This window comes from Lutra lutra, chromosome 6 (genome assembly GCF_902655055.1).
Source record: "Lutra lutra chromosome 6, mLutLut1.2, whole genome shotgun sequence".
NCBI lineage: Eukaryota > Metazoa > Chordata > Mammalia > Carnivora > Mustelidae > Lutra > Lutra lutra.
The window spans coordinates 75,500,468-75,519,428 of NC_062283.1; the positions used below are offsets into that span (position 1 = coordinate 75,500,468).

An 18,961-nucleotide genomic window follows, 5' to 3' on the forward strand; every position below is an offset into this window, starting at 1 on the left:
GTATTCTAGTCCTTTTGATGAGCTCTTCCCTATAATAGTACAGTTTTTCAAATTATCTTAGTTGAGGGACTCTCCTGAAATCATCTAAATATCCCTTTGCATTAAATTCTGATTGAACTTTATAACTGTGATGATTTTAGGCTGTACAGTTTGGCTGCAGAGAGTGGACCCTTTGTACATGCCTTAATATTCTGGACCTCGTTACACATTAATAATCAGAATACTGATTGGAATTCTGGAAAGTACCTCAGTGGGGTGCATTTTAGTCATTTTTGTTCAACTCTGCCCAGCTCTTTTGGAAAGATCAGCAATATGCAATGATTTAAAAAAGGAAAATAAGCACTTCTTTATATATTTGGAAGCCAAGATAAACTAGGACATCGTAGGCACAGAATTAGCTACAGAGTCCTAAATCTACTATAAAAGATTTTGTTTTTCATGGAAAACTTTATTAGTCATTAAATTTTTCTCATGTAATTATGTTCCAGCCAGGATGCCAAAGTTCCCATGTTTGTTTAAAGAAAAAATATTATTATAGGAATACAATTTGCTTGGTGGCAGGCAAAGCTAGGTCTTGGCCATTTTTGTGTTCACATACAATGATGAAGCATTATTTTATACCCTTAGGCATTTTACATATGATCTTTCTATGAACTGAATGTTTGTGTCCCTCTGAAATTCATATGTGGGAACCTAAAACCCAATGTGATGGTATTTGCAGGCGGGGCTCTGGATAATGATTAGGTCATGAGATTAGAGTCCTCATGAATGGAATAGTACCGTTGCAAAAGAGATAAGAGAGAGCTGAGCTCCGTCTCTCTTTTTCTCTTTCCTCCATCAGGTATATAATCAGAGGGAATCTGTTGGCAAACCAAGAAGAGGACTCTTAACCAGAAACCAAATTGACTGGCACTTCGAACTTACACTCCCCAGTCTCCAGAACTGTGATCAACTTCTGTTTAAGTCACCCTGTCTGTGCTACTTTTGTTACAGGAACCTCGAGTTGACTAAGACAAATCTCTTTAATTTCTCACTCATTCCAGTGAGTTAGGTATTATCTACATTTCATAGATTGACAGCAGAAGCTAAGAGGCAAAAACTTGTCCAAGGTCACATCTACTAAACAGAGGTAGGAAACTTGAACCCAGACCATCAAACTACAAAGGTAGAGTTAAACTACTAGACTATACACTAAGAGAATAGTGGGTTATAAACTAGAGAGCATGTCAGATGCCCCCTCAGAATGAACAGTGAACATGTTTGCATCACCACATCACATCAATTGTTCTCCATAACTACCAGTCAGCCATAGCCTTCCCAATATTTCTGAAGGCAGACCGTGTCATCTGATACATACTAAGAATTCAGTAACTATTTATTTAAAAAATTAATAAATCTGTCAATTTTATACTGACCACATTTTATTAGGAAAATTGCTCTTCGATATTTACATAAAAACCTAATAATCATTATAATCACCTTTTATGGTTAGTTATTGCCTGACTTTGCAATCCTAACATAGCTGTTATCAAACTAAAATGAAATAGCTGATATTTGACAGTTTTATCATCAAAAAAAGCATATATTCCAATCTAATATTTACCTAGCTTTTTTTTTTTCCTGGAAGTTTAAATCTAGCATTTTACTTTTTGTTGTATAAGAAATATTGGACGTTGAATTTCCCAAATTGGATAATCTCATATTCCCTGTGCTCCACTGATTCATCCCTCCCTCCTCCAAACCCCCTGACAACACTAAACTTTATACCATCTCCGTGGTTTTACCTTTTCTAGAATATCATGTAGTTAGGGTTATATAATAAGAAGACTTTTAAGACTGGCTTTTTTTCACTTAGAATTTAAGTTTCCTCTGTGTCTTTTTGTGACTTGATAGCTCATGCATTTTTAGTACTATAAGAAGTAGCATTGTATGGATGTAACAGAGTTTAATGATCTAATCACCTATAGAAGAGTGTATTTGGTTCCAAATTTTAGCAACTATGTATAAAGTAGGTACAAAGGTTTGTTTGCTGGTTTTGTGTGGACATGAGTATTTAAGTCATTTGGGTATGTACTAAGATTGCTGGATTGTATGGTAAAAGTACATTTAGTTTTATAAGAAACCACCAAACTGTCTTCCAGAGTAGCTGTACTATTTTGTGTTCCCTCCAACAATGACTGAGAGTTCCTGTTGCTCCACATACTCCCCACTTTTGATGTTATTAGTGTTTTGGATTTTGCCCTTCTAATAGGTATGCAGTGGAATTTCATTGTTTTAATTTGCAATTTCCTAATGATGTATGATGCTGAACATCTTTTCATATGCTTTTTGGTCATCTGTGTATCTTCTTTGGAAAAGTATCTGTTCAGATCTTGTGCCAATTTTTAAAAGGAGTTGTTCATCTTCCTATTTTTTGCGTAACTGTCCTTTATCAGATATGTATTTAATAAACATTTTCTCTCATTCTGTGTCTCAAGTTTTCATAACAGTATCTTCTGAAGAACAGATGTGTTTAATTTTGATGAAGTCCAACTTATGAATTTTTAATTCATGGCTTTGCCCTTGGTGTTGCACCTAAAAAGCCATTGCCAGAAGCCAAGTCCACCTAGATTTTCTTGTTATCCTCTGGGAGTTTTATAATTTTACATTTAGATCTATCATCCTCTTTGAGATTTTTTTTTTTTTAAGATTTTACCTATTTATTTGACAGAGAGAGATCACAAGTAGGCAGAGAGGCAGACAGAGAGAGAGAGGGGGAAGCAGGCTCCCCGCTGAGCAGAGAGCCCATTGTGAGGCTCAATTCCAGGACCCTGAGATCATGACCTGAGCCAAAGGCAGAGGCTTTAACCCACTGAGCCACCCAGGCGCCCTGAATTTATTTTTTGAGAAGGGAGTAGAGTCTGTGTCTAGATGCTGCTGCTGCTGCCGTTGCTGCGTCTCCTTATTCCCCTTCCTCCCCCTCCACTTCCTTCTCCTCCTTCTCCCTCTTTTTTTTCTTCTTCTTCTTTTTCTTCTTCTTCTTCTTCTCCTTCTTCTTCTTCTTTACTTGTGGGTGTCCAATTGTTCCAGCACTATTTGTTGAGAAGATTATACTTTCTCTTTGGAACCGTTTTTCTTTTTTTTGTCAAAGCCTAGTTGACTATATTTTTGTGGGTCTATTGCTGGGTTATTCTGTTCCATTGATCTATTAGACTACTATTTCAGCACTACTATTTAGTCTACTATTAATAGTAGTCTATTAGTCTACTATTTCAGCACCATGCTTTGTTGATTGTTCTTGCTTTCTATACAGTTGAAGTTGAAGTAGTGGTGTTGGTTCTCCAACTTTGTTTTTCTATTGTCTTAGCTATTTTGGGCCTTTTCTTTTTTCATAAAAACTGTCTAATAAGATTTTTGAAAGCTACAATATCAGTTTGTCAATACCCACTGTCATTTTACTATGATTGCATTGAATCTATAGATGAAAAACTGACATCTTAACAATTTTGAGCCTGCCTAACCATGAACATGGAATAATTCTCAATTACTTGGTTCTCTTTTTTTTTTTGTTTGAGTTTTGTAGTTCTCCTCATATAAATCGTACAAATATCTTGTTATAATTACATCTAAATATTTATTTTGTTATTCCTAATGTAAATGGTACATTTTGAATTTTGAATTTTGTTCATTCTGATTTTTTATTGCTGCCATATAAAAGAGCAACTTACTTTTGTGTATTAACCTTGTATCCTGAAGACTTGCTATAATTACTTACTAATTTCAGGAGGTTTTTCTTGATTCCTTGGAATTTTTCACACAGATACTTATCATATGAGAACAAAAACAGTTTTATTTCCTCCTTCTTAGTTGGTAAGTTTTTATTTCCCTTTCTTGTCCTATTGCATTAACTAGTACTTCTAGTACAATGTTAAATAAAGGAAGTCAGAGGAGTATCCTTGCCATTTTTCTTATCTGGGGGAAAGCTTCTGTTTGTCATTAATTCTGACATTAGCTGTAGGTTTTCTGTAGATGTTCTTTATCTAGTTAAGGAAGTTCTGCTCTTCCTAGTTTGCTAAGAGTTTTAATCATTAATGGGTGTTAGATTTTTTCAAATGATTTTCTGTTCCCATTAATAGGATCATGCGTTTCTTCTTCAGCTTGTTGAAGGATTGTGATGGATTATATTAATTGATTTTTCAAATGTTGAAACAATATGCATACAGGAATAAATCCCAATGTTTAATTATTTAATTCATTGTTTGATTTGATTATATATTAGAGTTCCTTGATTTTTTTTAATAAAGTTCTCATCTAAAAATACTTTAAGCTTTGTGGTATATATGTACATGTAAAAGAAAATTGAAGTCCCAGACTTTCCAAAGCAATTTAGTTGAGGTAAAACAAAAGCTAATGCCATTAAAAACAAACAAACAAACAAACAAACAAAACACCTGGAAACTCTCCTTCCTACAGTGCTTATTAGTGTGACAAAGTGATCCCCTACAAAACAAGGACCCTCATTTAGGTTCCTTCACTTGGGAACAATATTTTAAAAGGAGGACTCATTTTTGTATTTTAAAAAGATAAACTCAATTTATTCAGTAAACATTTATTCAGTGCCTCTTTTGTGCTGGGAGCTGGAAAAGCACAAATGGTTGCAGTGAGTTCAGTTAATGTCAGAATGCATCTACCTGGATAATAGAGACACATACACAGGGATTGAGGCCCATAGCATATAGATTACCAAACTTCCCCTGATGGAAAGAGAAAAGATTTCACAGAAGTACTGGCATTTGTAGTGGATTCTGAAACTGAATAAGAGGTTTGTCATTAAGGAGGAATTGGAAAGACATCTCCAACATAAGGAACAACATAAACAAACCATGGAGTGTGAAGGTTCATGTGGCTGGATTGCTGGATATACAAAGTAGGGGAGAAGCAGTGAGCAAAAGCTTGAAAGTCGCATGGAGAATTGGTGGTGAAGGGAACTATAGTATCCTACCAAAGATTTTAAATTTATATCCTTCCCATGTAGTCTTTGAAGATGTTAAGTCCAAATATTCTTTCTGGTATTATGCCAATGTAATTAATAAAGTTTTGTTCATAAAAGAACATTATACATAATAAACTGACCAACAATATGTAGAAAGTCATTGTCATCTTATTTGGAAATAGTCCCACACACTGTGGGTGGCTTTGGAAGCCACCCACAGTTGTGTTATCCACATCCTCCTGTCTCCAGAGACAACATCTTCTGTTTCATCATTTATAGTTTCTTTGTTACATGTGTGTCAAGGACATAATTTCTATATCCTGTGTGCCATTGTTACTGACACTTATGATTAAATCATATTTAGAGAATCTTCATTTCATTTAATTAAATATCGTGCTTTGCTCCAGAGATATACTTTTTGATTCTTAAGTGTGATTTAAGCATATATTTTGAAATGTAAACAGAGTAAATACTTCAAATAATACAATTCCATTTAGTAGATTTACATAGAATTTTTAAGCATTTTCATTTTAGAATCTGAATCTGACTTTCATGTATTTATACTTTTGTACAGATTGTACTTGTAATCAGAAAAATAAGTCTATCTTCAGAATTTGGGACAAAGTGGAAATGCTTCAGACATAGTAAATATTTTTTATAAATGAAAATTAGACAATATTATGACTGGAAGCTCCACTAGAGATTGCTTAGTGAAATAATCTTAGATTATAAAAGAGGCAGGTAATTAGCCTAATGTCACAGAATAAACTATGGGAAAGGCAGATAGCTTATTCTGAGATAGATCTATACTTCACTGTTCAAACAGGTTAATATTTTTAATTACCATTGGCTTTTATCAGTTATTTTTTCAAGGACCAACAGTACAAGTGCTAACTTCAACTTAAGAAATGTTCACCATGATTGTTATTGCCAAGAGTTTTAGGACAATATAGATGCTGTGTATGGCTTTTCCGACTAGAATCTTTATTCTAGTATAAGAATAAAATGAAATAAAAATCCAGACTTTGTAAGTTACAATAATGAAAAAATTTCTTAACTTATATTTTGCCATTTTAGAATTCCAAAGGAGATCTGAATTAAATTTTCATTTTTTTAAGAATCGCTTTTCAATCAGTTTATACTACATTATTATTCTATGAAAAATTGGGCAGTAATAGTCAATAAGACACAGGCAATTTTATGTAGAATAGTGATAAAATTTTCATGTTCATTCCTGAAATTATTTGACCAAAAATGTATAATTTCATTCACAGCAAGGAGAAAGTAACAATGCATGTGGGGTCAATGATTTCATATGATTTCTTGCAATATGACTTTTAGAGAATGGAGCTAACCTCCATTAATTTGTTATAAGATGTAGCATAACAATTAATTTTTATACGATTTTATTCAAGGTAGTGTATGTCAATTTTTTTTTCTTAAACAAGTCTTTAATGGAAAATTGATTTATAAATGAAAGAAAAAGTCAATAAAAAGAAAAAAAACTCAGGAAAAACCTTTGTTTTATAACATAACAGCTTAGAATATACATTCTACTAAATATTTCTAAGGGAAAAAAGATCCAATCCATATGCGGTTTCAGGATAATAGCAGGAGCAGAACGAAATATTAAAGCAAAAAGGCATAATTAGCAGCTTGATGTTCTTGAGCTCATAAAGAGGCATTTTCTTGGTGTGTTGTATGGTGCATTTCCACAATCCTTTATATAATCTAGCCTAGAATGTCAATGGAACAAAGCTGATTTTTCTCACTGTTGAACAAAATTTTAATCTTCAAGTATTTATGTTAAATAATTAAAAGTTGTTTTTACATGCCAGTGATGGTAACTGAAATTGTATATGAGGAAAAATAGGATTTGTAAGAGAATTTCACTATGAAAAGCATGGAAACAGACTCTTCAAGATTAAAGGATGTGTGTTTTTTGTGTGGGGTTTGTTAGTGTTGTTGTTTTAAATGGAGCCCAAAATGGGGCTTGAACTCAGTGTAGGGCTTGAACTCAGTGTAGGGCTTGAACTCATGACCCTGAGATGGAGACCTGAACTGAGATCAAGAGTCAGTGACTTAACCAACTGAGCCACCCAGGTGCCCCCATATTTAAGGATGTCTTAAAGAACTATCAACCTAAGATTAAGATGTAGATACTTTCAAGAAAACATACTTTCATTATTTTAAAATTATGAAATATTAAGTATTGACAAAGGAAATCTGAAGTTCACTGCCATTAAATTCAGAGAGCATATGACAACTTTCTTCATATTTATGATTAGATTTGACTGGGCTTTAGGAAATGGTTCATAACTGGATTCTATTATTTTTACATGAAGATTGTTGTAAGTCAAATCAAGACAAAATTTGAGAATTATAAATGAAGCAAGAGCACATATTTGATGTAAAAAGTGTGTTACTTTTAAGAACTTAAAAGACTGATAACATTCCCATTTAGAAACCACTTTGATAATTCATGGAAGGAGTAGAATGCAGGCAGAGTAGGAGTGACACATTGCTCCTGGATATGGTGTATTTTGATGTAATTCAACCCATCTACCTAACAGTTTCTCCTACCTATAGTTAATAAGGTTACTTGGTGTTAAGAGTGGTGACCCCACCACCACCACCAAAAAAAGAATGGTGATCCCAATATGAAGTGCAAAAACAGGTTCCTGGGGGCAATCTTACAGTTTTAGTGTGCTTCTCCATAAAATGCCCAGAATCTCTAAGACAGGGAAGGAAGAAATAAGGGTCACAGAAGCCAGATAGGCAGAGGAATGATTCATTTTCATGATAATTAAAAGGCAGAATATTTTAACGGAAACAAAAATTAGGGCATTAAAACTGTATCCCTGTGTGACCTGTACTTGCCTCTTGTATAGCTTGCATAAAATAAGTGATCAAGTCACACATTAGCTCATTACAGAAAAATGGATCATTAATAACAAAGAGCCTTTAAGTTCCCAGAGAAAGGTGCAACATGAATGGGTCTCATAGCATCACCTCCAAATCTTGTCAACAGCATTGGCACACATTGCTCTTTTACTGGGCTGAAATTCTCTTTAGCACTGAATGGCATTCTTATCAATAAATGTGTGAATCATGTAAACCAAATGTTGCATGGCAGATTACGGCACCCTGCGGGAGATCAATGTAACAATACACATTTCTTTTAAATAAATGTTGTTCTGCTGTGTACATAGGATTTAGATCTGTCTAGTTATTAAAAGGATAAGGGGAGTGGGGAGGAACATAGTGAGAAAGAAACTAGAAAAGAATTTCCTATTCATAAGATAAAATAATTGTGAGAACATTCCGAAAGTATTAAATAAAAGTGAGGAGTGAGATGTGCTATGTGAGCAAGTGAGATAATGGAGAATTGCCAAAGGTTCTCTTGAAGATATACAAAATACATAAATAAGCAGAGTGCACTCCTTTTCATGTGTCGTAAAGCTCCGCATGTAAACCATCTTCTCTCTGTAGCCCACTTCATGTTCCTCACACCCACTCTCCAGCGCCTAGCCTGTTGTGGGCGCTCAATAAATATTAAACAATCAAAGCACAAACTGTTGTCAAAAAGTTTGGAATTCACAGGAATCAATAGTATTGTTATCATTTAACATTTATTGAGGGTCAACAGGACAACTTAGTCCACATGTGCAAATAGGTTATTTTATAATCACATATTAAGCAAATAGTTAAATACAGTTTGTGTTAACTAAACTTCCAATTTTACTCCATTGGTCTGAAATGCAAAATTGTTTCTTTTTAAAATAATTTTGACACACCATGAAATATAAACATTAATTATTTAAATAAATAAGTTTCTCTCAGGGAAACCATTACTCTTAGATATTATTAACATACACTCTGAAGTATGAGATAAATCTACAATAAGTACACAACACGTATTCTAAATAGACCAGTGCATGTACAAATAATAGAAGAATCTGAAAAGGTGAAGGACAATGACAAATACACAAAGCTGTAATAGCATTTGGGTTTCCCTGCTGTTATGACAACTTAAAACACTAATACAAATATGTAGGGCAACCTTGTTTACAAATAGAATCAAAGGCAAAGAAAGAAACTCTTCAGGCGAACACAAATTAGTGTGCTTCTGAATTTAGAAACATTTCTTAAAATTAAGGCAAGATATAATTTTTTATTACAGGAAATGAACTGTATTTGATACATTTATGATCCACAGGCTCCAGTTTTATCCTGAATAAAATGACTACTAATTGTGCTCAGATTTATTCTTGTGACTAATAGGCACTTAAATTCTATTTAATCTTTTTTCGTGAATATTTTTCTGTCATGTTTCTACTTAATGATTTTGAAGTGATTTTTAATAGTTAAGAGAATGGAAAACTACATTTAATATTTCTGAGGTGATTTTTTTCAGTTTAATTTTAGGATTCTCAAGTATCTATAAGTACTCAAGTTTATGGTATGTTTTTCCTTAACATTTGAATATCAGAATCTTAGAAAAGAAAGTACTTCTAGACTAGCCTTCACCTAAAGGAGAATAGCCTCTATATCTTGATGTAAGGAACACACTGCTTAAACACATGGTTGAATAGAAAATTTTTACATTTGGAAGGACTAAGAGATCATCTAATTCTGCTCCACAGTTGTAAAATCAGAAAAACAAGGATAGGCCTAATGTTTCTATATTTATACTCATATATTGGCTTAATTGGGCATTATTTAAATTTCTCCTTCATTTTAAGTTTTAAAAAAAAATTCACAAGAGTTGCAATTACTAAAATTTAATTTTTCAATGTTTATCTGTATAATGACTATTCACCATATGCAGTTTTATTTATGTAAGAACACCATTTACAAAGATCATAATAATATAGTGTCACTAATGAATAATGTATATTTATTATTTTTTCTCTACTAGTTCCATTTTAGAACTGAAGAATTTAATCACTTATGTCCTGGTTTCTAAAATATGTCAACCTTCACTCTTGGAAATCATATTTTGATTAACTAAAATATTCTCTTAATTGAACAATATTTAGAGGAACAGTTCATCTAATAGTCTTTTCTTCAACAACCCCTCTGTTTTCATTCAACCCACAGATACTCATTGAACACATACTGTATGCCAGCACTGTTGCGGGCTTCTAGAACAGATTGTTAGAGAAGACCTTAAGTGAACTCATACATAGGTATGAATGAAAGAAAAGGAAAGATGACTTGCAAGTGTTCTAATTTATTACTATTTTCTCTACCTTTTTACTGTTGGATTTCAGTCACTTTGAGGGAAGAAAATTAAAAACGAGGAGATGCTGGGACTTCAATCTACAATTCAGATCTTTTAAAGTTAATTGTCTTGACTGGTGTCCTTCCCTGCCCACGTAAGTAACTAGTCCCTGCATGCTTCTTTAGAGTGACTCTTTTGCTCACTGGCTAGTAACAAACAAATATTGCTAAATGTTTTTTTCTGAAAGAAATCAAGATTGAAAAAGAAAGGTAAATGGGATTTAAGAGGCAGGTCAATTTTGAAAGTGAATAACGAGGAAGAAAATGTACGCTATAAGAAATTAAATGTCAACAAATGAATAAATTAAGTTTAATGAAACATGATGCACTCTTTCTAGGTGTAATATACAAATATCTAAAGATGAGTCCTCCTATGGTAGAACACAGCTCAGTAGCAAGTTTTACGTTTTATCTTTAGCTTTCCTTAGCTCTCACTATAATAGCAACACTTACTGTGTTAAACATTTGTATCTCTTGATGCTCCAAGTACGGCCTATTCCAAGGAGGAATAGTTAATGATGTGTGTGGCGCGCGCGTGCGCCCGTGTGTGTGTGTGTGTGTGTGTGTGTGTGTGTCGCGCGCGCCCGTGTGTGTGTGTGTGTGTGTGTGTGTGTGTGTGTGTGTGAACCTTTAAAATGGAGAAATTATTTATAAAGTGTTTCTTAATACTCAAAATTCTAGTCCAGCCAATTTAAGATCTTCACAAAAAGAATAACTAAAAAAACAATTAATCATGAGTTAGATAAAATAGAGTTCCATTTTTGGACTTTTGCAGAAGTTAGATTAACTAAATTTCTACTTCTTATGTGATACGAGGTCTAGGTTACTAAATTACATTAACATGAAATTCATTCCACCTTTCACTATGTGAATTTCCCATAATGTAAAGTTTAGCTTAATCAATGTTTCCTAAGCACAATTACAATTCAGACCAAGTTCAGAGGTTCAGTAGATGCAATTTTATATAGATCACCAAGTATATTTTCAATTTAGTAAGAATTTTGAAAATCATATTTTTCCCCAGTACAAGTTCATGATGCAAACTTAAATGAATAAAAGTGACTCTTTAAGAACTATTTAATTGTATTTCAATGCATTATAAACTGGTTTTATATTATACTTCTGAAGATAACTAAACTGCATAAGGAAAAGAAGTACACAATAGATTTAGTGTCTCATCTTATGAATAAATTTTAGAATACTCTGATGAAATCTGTAAAATGTCATTGACTTATTTTCACATTAACTTTTGATTTTTTAAATCACAAATATATTTTTCATATCAATTATTAGTCATACATCTATCATCTCAAAAATATGCAATTTATCCAAATACTCTATTTCTTATGATATGTTGAAAAATATGAGGCCATCGCTTTACAATATTAAAACCAAAATGATTTACTAAGTCAATATTTAAAAAGCCATTGAGAGAACCTCATTTTTTTCTGTAAGCTAAGAGCCTAAGCTTTTATGAAAGGTGTTTTTAATAAATAATTATAGAATTTTCTGAAGATGTTAACTTCACATCTCTAAGAGCCATATCTAGTCTCCTACCTATTTGAGGAAATATTACAGAATTAATGAAATGGACACCAACATGCAGGTAAGAAGAAATAAACAATCTGTGTTTAAATACTTATCTCTTAGGTGCTATTATTAGTGTGGGCATTTTACATTCTAGTCAGTCTTCTCAATATGCTGTGGCTATAAAAGCAAATCTACAAATGCCAAAGATGAGCAATCAACACCTTTATATAAAAAGGAAAAACTGTGAAGCTTAGTGAGATCAAAGTGGTTTGACAGTTTATCTCACCTGATTTGATAAGGAAATATGCCTAAGTAAGGACTATGCAATTATCTAAGATTTTTCATTCTTCATATCCTTTCTCATGTTTTCTCATTTGAGCTCCACATCTTATTGAATAGACAGTTCGATATAATTAACACCCTCTTATTTATTTATTTATTTATTTATTTATTTATTATTTTTTATTATTATTATTTTTTTTTCCAGAAGAAATTTAGACTCAGGGCCTTGCCTAAGTGAACAAGTTAGGGTTGGGATGTAATCCTCCTATTCATCTACTTTATATATCAGAGACAGAAATACCCACATCAGAAAGAAGTTGACAGAAACTCTCTATTGAATTATAAAATTTCACAGAGCCCCCAGAAGCCAAAATTAATTTGAAAATATTTTCAGTGTAATTGCAATCTGATTTTATTTTGAAAAGCCCAAGGAAATAAATTTTTAACCAATCATTTAACTTAATTGAATCTGAAACCTTAATTTACTTATCTGAAATGTGAGAAATTAAAGGGGTTTCTTGATATATCTGTGTCAAAAATAATTTTTTTTTCATATTAGGAATTTAATTATTCCCAAATTTAAAAGGAAAAATTATTTTGATTTCATTCTTGACACAATCATTACTAGTTCTGATTTTATTACAATAAGTAACAAGTATTATAATAGATGAAAAACCAAAGACCAGGGAACCATAATTAAAGTTATTAGCACTCTGAGCTCTAACAGAAGGCCCAACATCACTTTATAAGTTTTAACTCTACTGTACTCTTGCATTTTTCTCAAGGATACGCTAGAATAATATATTTATTTCACAGCCACATAAATAGAACTAAAACGTATTACTTTATTCTGAAAATATTCTGATTTTTAATATTGAGATTTCAGACCTCTTGGGAGAATCAGTTGCTGAAGTTATAGTATAAACTCAAATAATTTACTTTTGATTTTTTTCTTTAAGTTTTACATATTATTTTTTAAGCATGAGAAGTTACTTTTGCATAAATAGAATTATGTCATCTTTATTCTTCAAACTATGATCAATGGGGTGGTGTTAAAACCACAAACCAAACAGAAAAATGTCTACCAGTTATCCCAGATCATTTCCTTATTCCCAATAATCTTCAGCATTTTCTCTGATATAATTAAGAAGTCTGTGGAGTTTTCCTGCCCTAAACTTATACTCAAAGTTTAGTTATACAAAAGAACAAATACCCAGATTGCTGCCTCACATTCTCCCTGGCACAGAAAAACATGCAAGGACAGTGATAGAGAGTAAGAGATTTAACAGTTATTGTCTTCCTCCTGTCTGAATCCAGTGCTTTCCTCCTCATGTTGTTGTCTTTCTAAAGAAGATAATGTCAACCTCCTTCATTTTTTTTTTACCTTGCTCCACTGTCTTGTTTGTTTTCTCTTCCTTCTTACCAGGTACAGCTGCAAAGCAAAGATAAGGTTTAAATAAAAGTTCCAGATGGAAATGCCGCTTGTGCTCAAAAAAGCATTTTGTAACTCATTCACTGCCAGCTCTTTCTTCTAAACAAGCTATTTCAAAGCTTTTCAACATTTCTCATTTCTCTATAAACCAACTGAAACCTATTTTAAATCTAATGTTAAAGAATTAGAGAAAAAAGAAGTAATTTCTTGCCTTCTTCTAACTGGTTTTTCCATTCTTTTCTACCTTCTTCTTTTATATTCTGCTTTGATAAACAAGCTCTATGAAGAATTCTACTTGACAGGACTATGATTAATCGACTTACAATTCAGGTTATTGCTGGAGTCATTCAGTGTCTTGAAAATGTCAACTAAATTCAAGCTTAACTTAGCTTAACCAACTGAAAGAAGAGTGTGGTCATGCTTGAGATTCATTTAAATATGAAAGTCATCCCAAATCATAAGTAACCAAAAGAGAAATAAGATTATCATTTAGATGCGGTTTAACCTGAACTATTCTTTCTCTAAGAGTTATTGCTCTCAGTAGAGCACTCACTGTTAACCAATTTATACATCAAAACAGTAGCAATTATTCATACAAAATCACTATTCCTTACTGAAATAATTGACTCAAGCAAGGATCTTCAGAGGTCACTAGCAGCCATTTGATGAAAGATGATTAGGGGACTGAATATTGCCATTACAACCAGGTATTACCCCACAGAATTACAAGGGGGAAAATGCAACTTTGAAACAAAGCAATGTGATTGTCACCAACTTAATCACTGATGAAACTTAGAACCATTCATTCAGTATGGGACATCCTCACTGTCTGGCTTCTTAATGATATGCAGTGTGATATATATAAATCTGTATTGCCCTCTGAAGTATTCTTGCCAAAGCAACTGACTATCCATCTGGAATCCACTTAAACCAATGATTTAGTTTCCAGTTTAATCAAACATAGGATGTAAAAAAGTATTGAAGAATATTCTGAAGAATTCACCAAAGCAATCAAAAATGTCTACAGTGTACCTGGCCAAAAGAAAAACAAAAGAAAAACAAAAACAAAAACAAAAACAAAAAACAAACAAATACCCAAAAACCAAAAAACGATATCATGAACTAGAGAAGGGAGGGAAAGGTAGCATAACTTCTTTTCAGAAAACTTGCTGAATTTATCCATTAATTATAATAGTTCAGCTATAGATCCTTTTGATTATTTCAAGTAAATAATAGTTTCATTTGTGAGTTTTATTTCTTACTTTTCTATTTTTGTACATACTATTTCTTTCTCTTACCTTATTGCACTGGCTAAAATATGTAGGACAATGTCTAATAGAAGTGGTAATAATAGACATCCTTGTCCTAATTCTCAGACGGAAATTTTTTCATTTCTTCTGAGAATGATTTGGCTAATGGTTTTATATATCTTATCAGATTAAGGAAGTTTCTTTCTATTCTAGTGATGTATTATATTAAATGGATCTACTATGATGAATGTAATTTCCCTTTCTTCTATTATTCTGATTAATTACATTTTTTTTTCAAACTGCATTCCCTAAATAGAACCAACTTTATTATGTTTTATCTTTCATGCACATTATCAGACTTGATCTCCTAATATTTTGCTAGGATCTATGTCTCTATGTTTATAAAAGAAGTTCGCTTGTATTTTTTTTCTCTTTTTTAGTCCTTGTTAGGTTTTGCAATCAAGGTTATTCTAGCTCCATAAAATGGATTTTTCCTCTTTTTTCTAATCCCAGAAGGTTTAGAGTAAGATTAGTGCTAATTTTTCCTTAAATGTTTGAAAAAATTCACCATTGAAGCTATCTGGCTAGAATTTTCTTTGGTGAAAAATTATAGTTTTAGATTCAAAATATGAATTTCATTAAAATTTTCAGATTTATTGTAAAATATTCCTATTTTCAATTTTCTGTAGGATCTGTCATGATGTCTCCTGACACTGTTAATTTTCTGACACTGATGTTTCATGCCTTCTCTCTTTTTCTTATTAAGTTTTCATAAGAGTCTATATATTTTATTAGGTTTTATGGCAAATCTAATTTTGACTTTTTGCTTTCCCTATTGTAGAACTTAATTTACTGCTTAATTACTTCTTAATTTACTACTTAATTTACTTAATTTTATTATTACTTTTTAAAAATTTGTCTTCCTTCTAATTTATTTGGGTTTAATTTTCCATATTAAAAAACCATTGGCTTTCTCGATATTCAATTTTCAGCCTTTCTTCTTTTCTAATGAATATTTTTAAAGAGTGTAAATTTTACCCTACTACCATCTAGCTGCACCCCAAGCTTCAATGCAATATTTTCATCATACTTTAGATCAACATATTTCCAAATTTTACTGTCATTTTTTCTTTGACACACATGGGATATTTAGACATGTATTGCTTACATTTTTATACTATCTAGTATTGTTTCTAACATAGCAAGAGATTGATATGTTTTTGCTTAGTGATTAAATGTATTACTTGACAAATAATATGTCTTAATAAGAAATGTCCTGAGTTGAAAGGGAAAATGGGTAAGCTTTGGTGTTAGTAATTTTCTAGGAATAGGATGGATTTTAGGTGTAACAAAGGAGCAGGAAAGCCTTAGATACACCTAGAGGAAAGTGAACAAGTTTCGCTGAAGTGGAATGTTCCCACAGAGGAGATATGGAATAATTTAAAATAAAACATGAGGCCAATTACAGAAGGCTTTGAATTCCAAACTAGAGTCAGACTTTACTATGCATACTTTAAATAAAGGAGCTAGTAAGATGTGTGGTACATTAATAGAAATGAAACACTGAAAATCTGTAATTCTAATAGAACCTATAGGTATATAATCTTACTCATAATTATTTTATCCAGAAGAATCATTATAAATATTACATAGCAAATTTATACTTTTCAGTTTATTTTATTTTAATCCTCTGAAAAGTAAATGTCTCTCAGCAAACAATTTGAATGTGACTTATACATAAAGACCAAGTTTTCTTTTCAATGAATGGTTCCACATTCATATTAAATAGAGGAGGATAGTCCTCTAAAGTGGTTTTTGTTACTCAGAAAAGGTCACTGCAAATGTTGATTATCTGTACAGAAAAGAACACATTTTGCGTGAAATGATGATCCTTTCACTTCTACTTCTGATGTAAAATTCATCAAGCCTAATTCTGTGGAGAATAAACTTTAGAAATAAATAGCTCATGTTAGTAAGTGGATTTCCTAACTGCCTGGAATCAAAAGAAGACCTCAGTCAATTTCTTTTTCTATACTACAGGATACCTGAAACCTCCTTTAGTGCTGAGAGAAATTCTCTTTGCTCTACATTTGGAAGGATTTCTTTAAGGGAGGAAAGCAAATTTATATTGCACTCCTTCCGAGATCCCTACTAATATAAAGGAAACAAAGTAATTAACATTCTTAGAAAGTAATGCCTGGATTAGAGATAGTCCTGAGGTAAATTGTGAGGCTGAGAAATTGGTTTCTGTAGTTCCAGGCTTTTATTTCATTATTCTTCTCCTCAGTTTTCTTTAGGGACTCAATTCTCCAAAACAATTTAATCTCTCCTTTCTTGACCCTCATCACTCCTGAAGGCCCTGATGTGTTTCCATTAGCAGTAGGGGTTGTACCCAGGCAGTGAGGCTTCCTTGGAAATGTGGTATGTTAGAATCCTGGTAAAGAAGTAAGGAGTAGGAAAATATTTATTGTTTGAAATGTCCCCCACATGATATTTATGCATTATTTCTGGGATGTAGGCCTACAGCCTTAGCATGATAAACTATTTCCAAGGAAATAAGAATGTAATGTTATCTGTGCTGAAAGGCTGCTCAGATTTTGAGTTTACAGCCTAGGGATGTCAATGATTGAAACAATAGAATAAATCATTAATTGTGGAAGAAACAGTCTTACTTCTTAGATATAAGGATCCTCAGATATATATTATGGTGGAGAAACAGAAAAAAGAGACATCAATTCTTAGATGATGCTAACTGACCAATGTATTCATAAGACCATTCCTTCCTGCTACCAACTTTCCTGAATTTTACATTATATTCCTGAATTTGGAATTATGAGTAATATGGTATTTATTGCAGCATTCAAAATGGGACAAATCTGAAAATGAAGTTGAAAGGGAAATAGGGGTTAGATCTTGGAGTCTCATGTCATTTTAACAAGGTTGGACTTTATTTATTTTATGACCAACTTGGAAAAAGAGGGTTTTACATTGAATGGCTTAGTCAGTTTTATGACCTTGATAACTTGGTTGTGATTGTGGGGAAATTCTGATAAGATCAATATTAGTGAAATAAAAATAAAAAACCTAAGGACAATAGTGAGTTCATTACAGTGGTTCAAGCATGATATAATAAAGGCTTAAATTAAAATGGAAGTCACAGTTATGAATAGGAGGAAATATATTCAAGAAATATTTAGAGGATAAAATCAGCAGAACTTGGAGACTCTTTGAATAATCAGGTGAAGGAGAGAAAGATCACCCCCAGTTTTCTAGTGAGATAAATGGTAGATTATGGTTTTCACCAATAATAATAAAAAAACAAGTTGGGGAGGGGGAGTGAGGTGTTTAGTTTAAGACAGGTTTTATTTGAAGATGTTTATTGGACATTTGAGCATACAAGCTTGAAATTTTCAGAGAAATGCCTTTTCACAGCAATGTCCTGAAGTGGCAACATACAATCGGGTATCTTTAGGATACAGGTCAGAGTTTCAACCTTGAAAGTTGATCTATTTCACAAAGAGACAGTGTAAAATGAAAACCCCAGAGTATTAATAATGTAATCTGGGAACACTAATAATTTAAGAGTCAGCAAAGAAAAAAAAAAAAGTCAGACGTAATGGTCACAAGTCAGACATAAAAGTTCAGATGATATGTGGAGAACCAAGAGACTATGTTGTCATGATAGGCCAAGAAAACAGAAGCTTACAGAAGAGGCAAAGTGGTTAATACAATTGAAAAACCTAGTAATGTGAGCCCTGGAATGGCTCCTTTGGTTTAGCATGGATAACATCAACAGCATTATCCAGAGCATCAGTGGCTCAGTAGAGACACTCATGCATGAGGTAGAAACCTCATCCTTGTGGGGAGAGGAGAAGCAGTACTAGCATTCCAGTATCTGGGAAACTGGGTAAAATGTGGAAGAGAGAAATGGTAGAGAGAGAGATAGTAATCAAGAAAAAGGAGTTTTGAAGTTGAGAATAATATTTCCAAAATAAGGAACAAAATCAATAACAAGAAAGAGGATGATGCCACAAAAAAGCACAGATGCCTGATTAAGGAGGACACAACTGTGGAAGCTGGTCCTGAAAAGAAGGGTAAACACTTTACATCTGAGATCAAAAAGGAGATGGCTCTAGATTAAACAAGAACACCAAGCTGCTAACCTGTGTTTCCTTTTATTCCAAGCCATTTTCTTCAGCATAACTGCCT

General features: G+C 32.6%; 1 protein-coding gene across 1 annotated transcript in view; it reads right to left on the bottom strand.

The window, feature by feature from the left end:
* LOC125102962 (triadin-like) overlaps window positions 1-18,961 on the bottom strand; it is a 154,862-nt gene that overhangs the window by 110,491 nt on the left and 25,410 nt on the right. The window contains exon 7 of the mRNA XM_047734650.1: window positions 13,455-13,502. The gene's annotated coding sequence lies outside the window, so the exon portion shown is untranslated. The remainder of the gene's footprint in view (window positions 1-13,454; window positions 13,503-18,961) is intronic.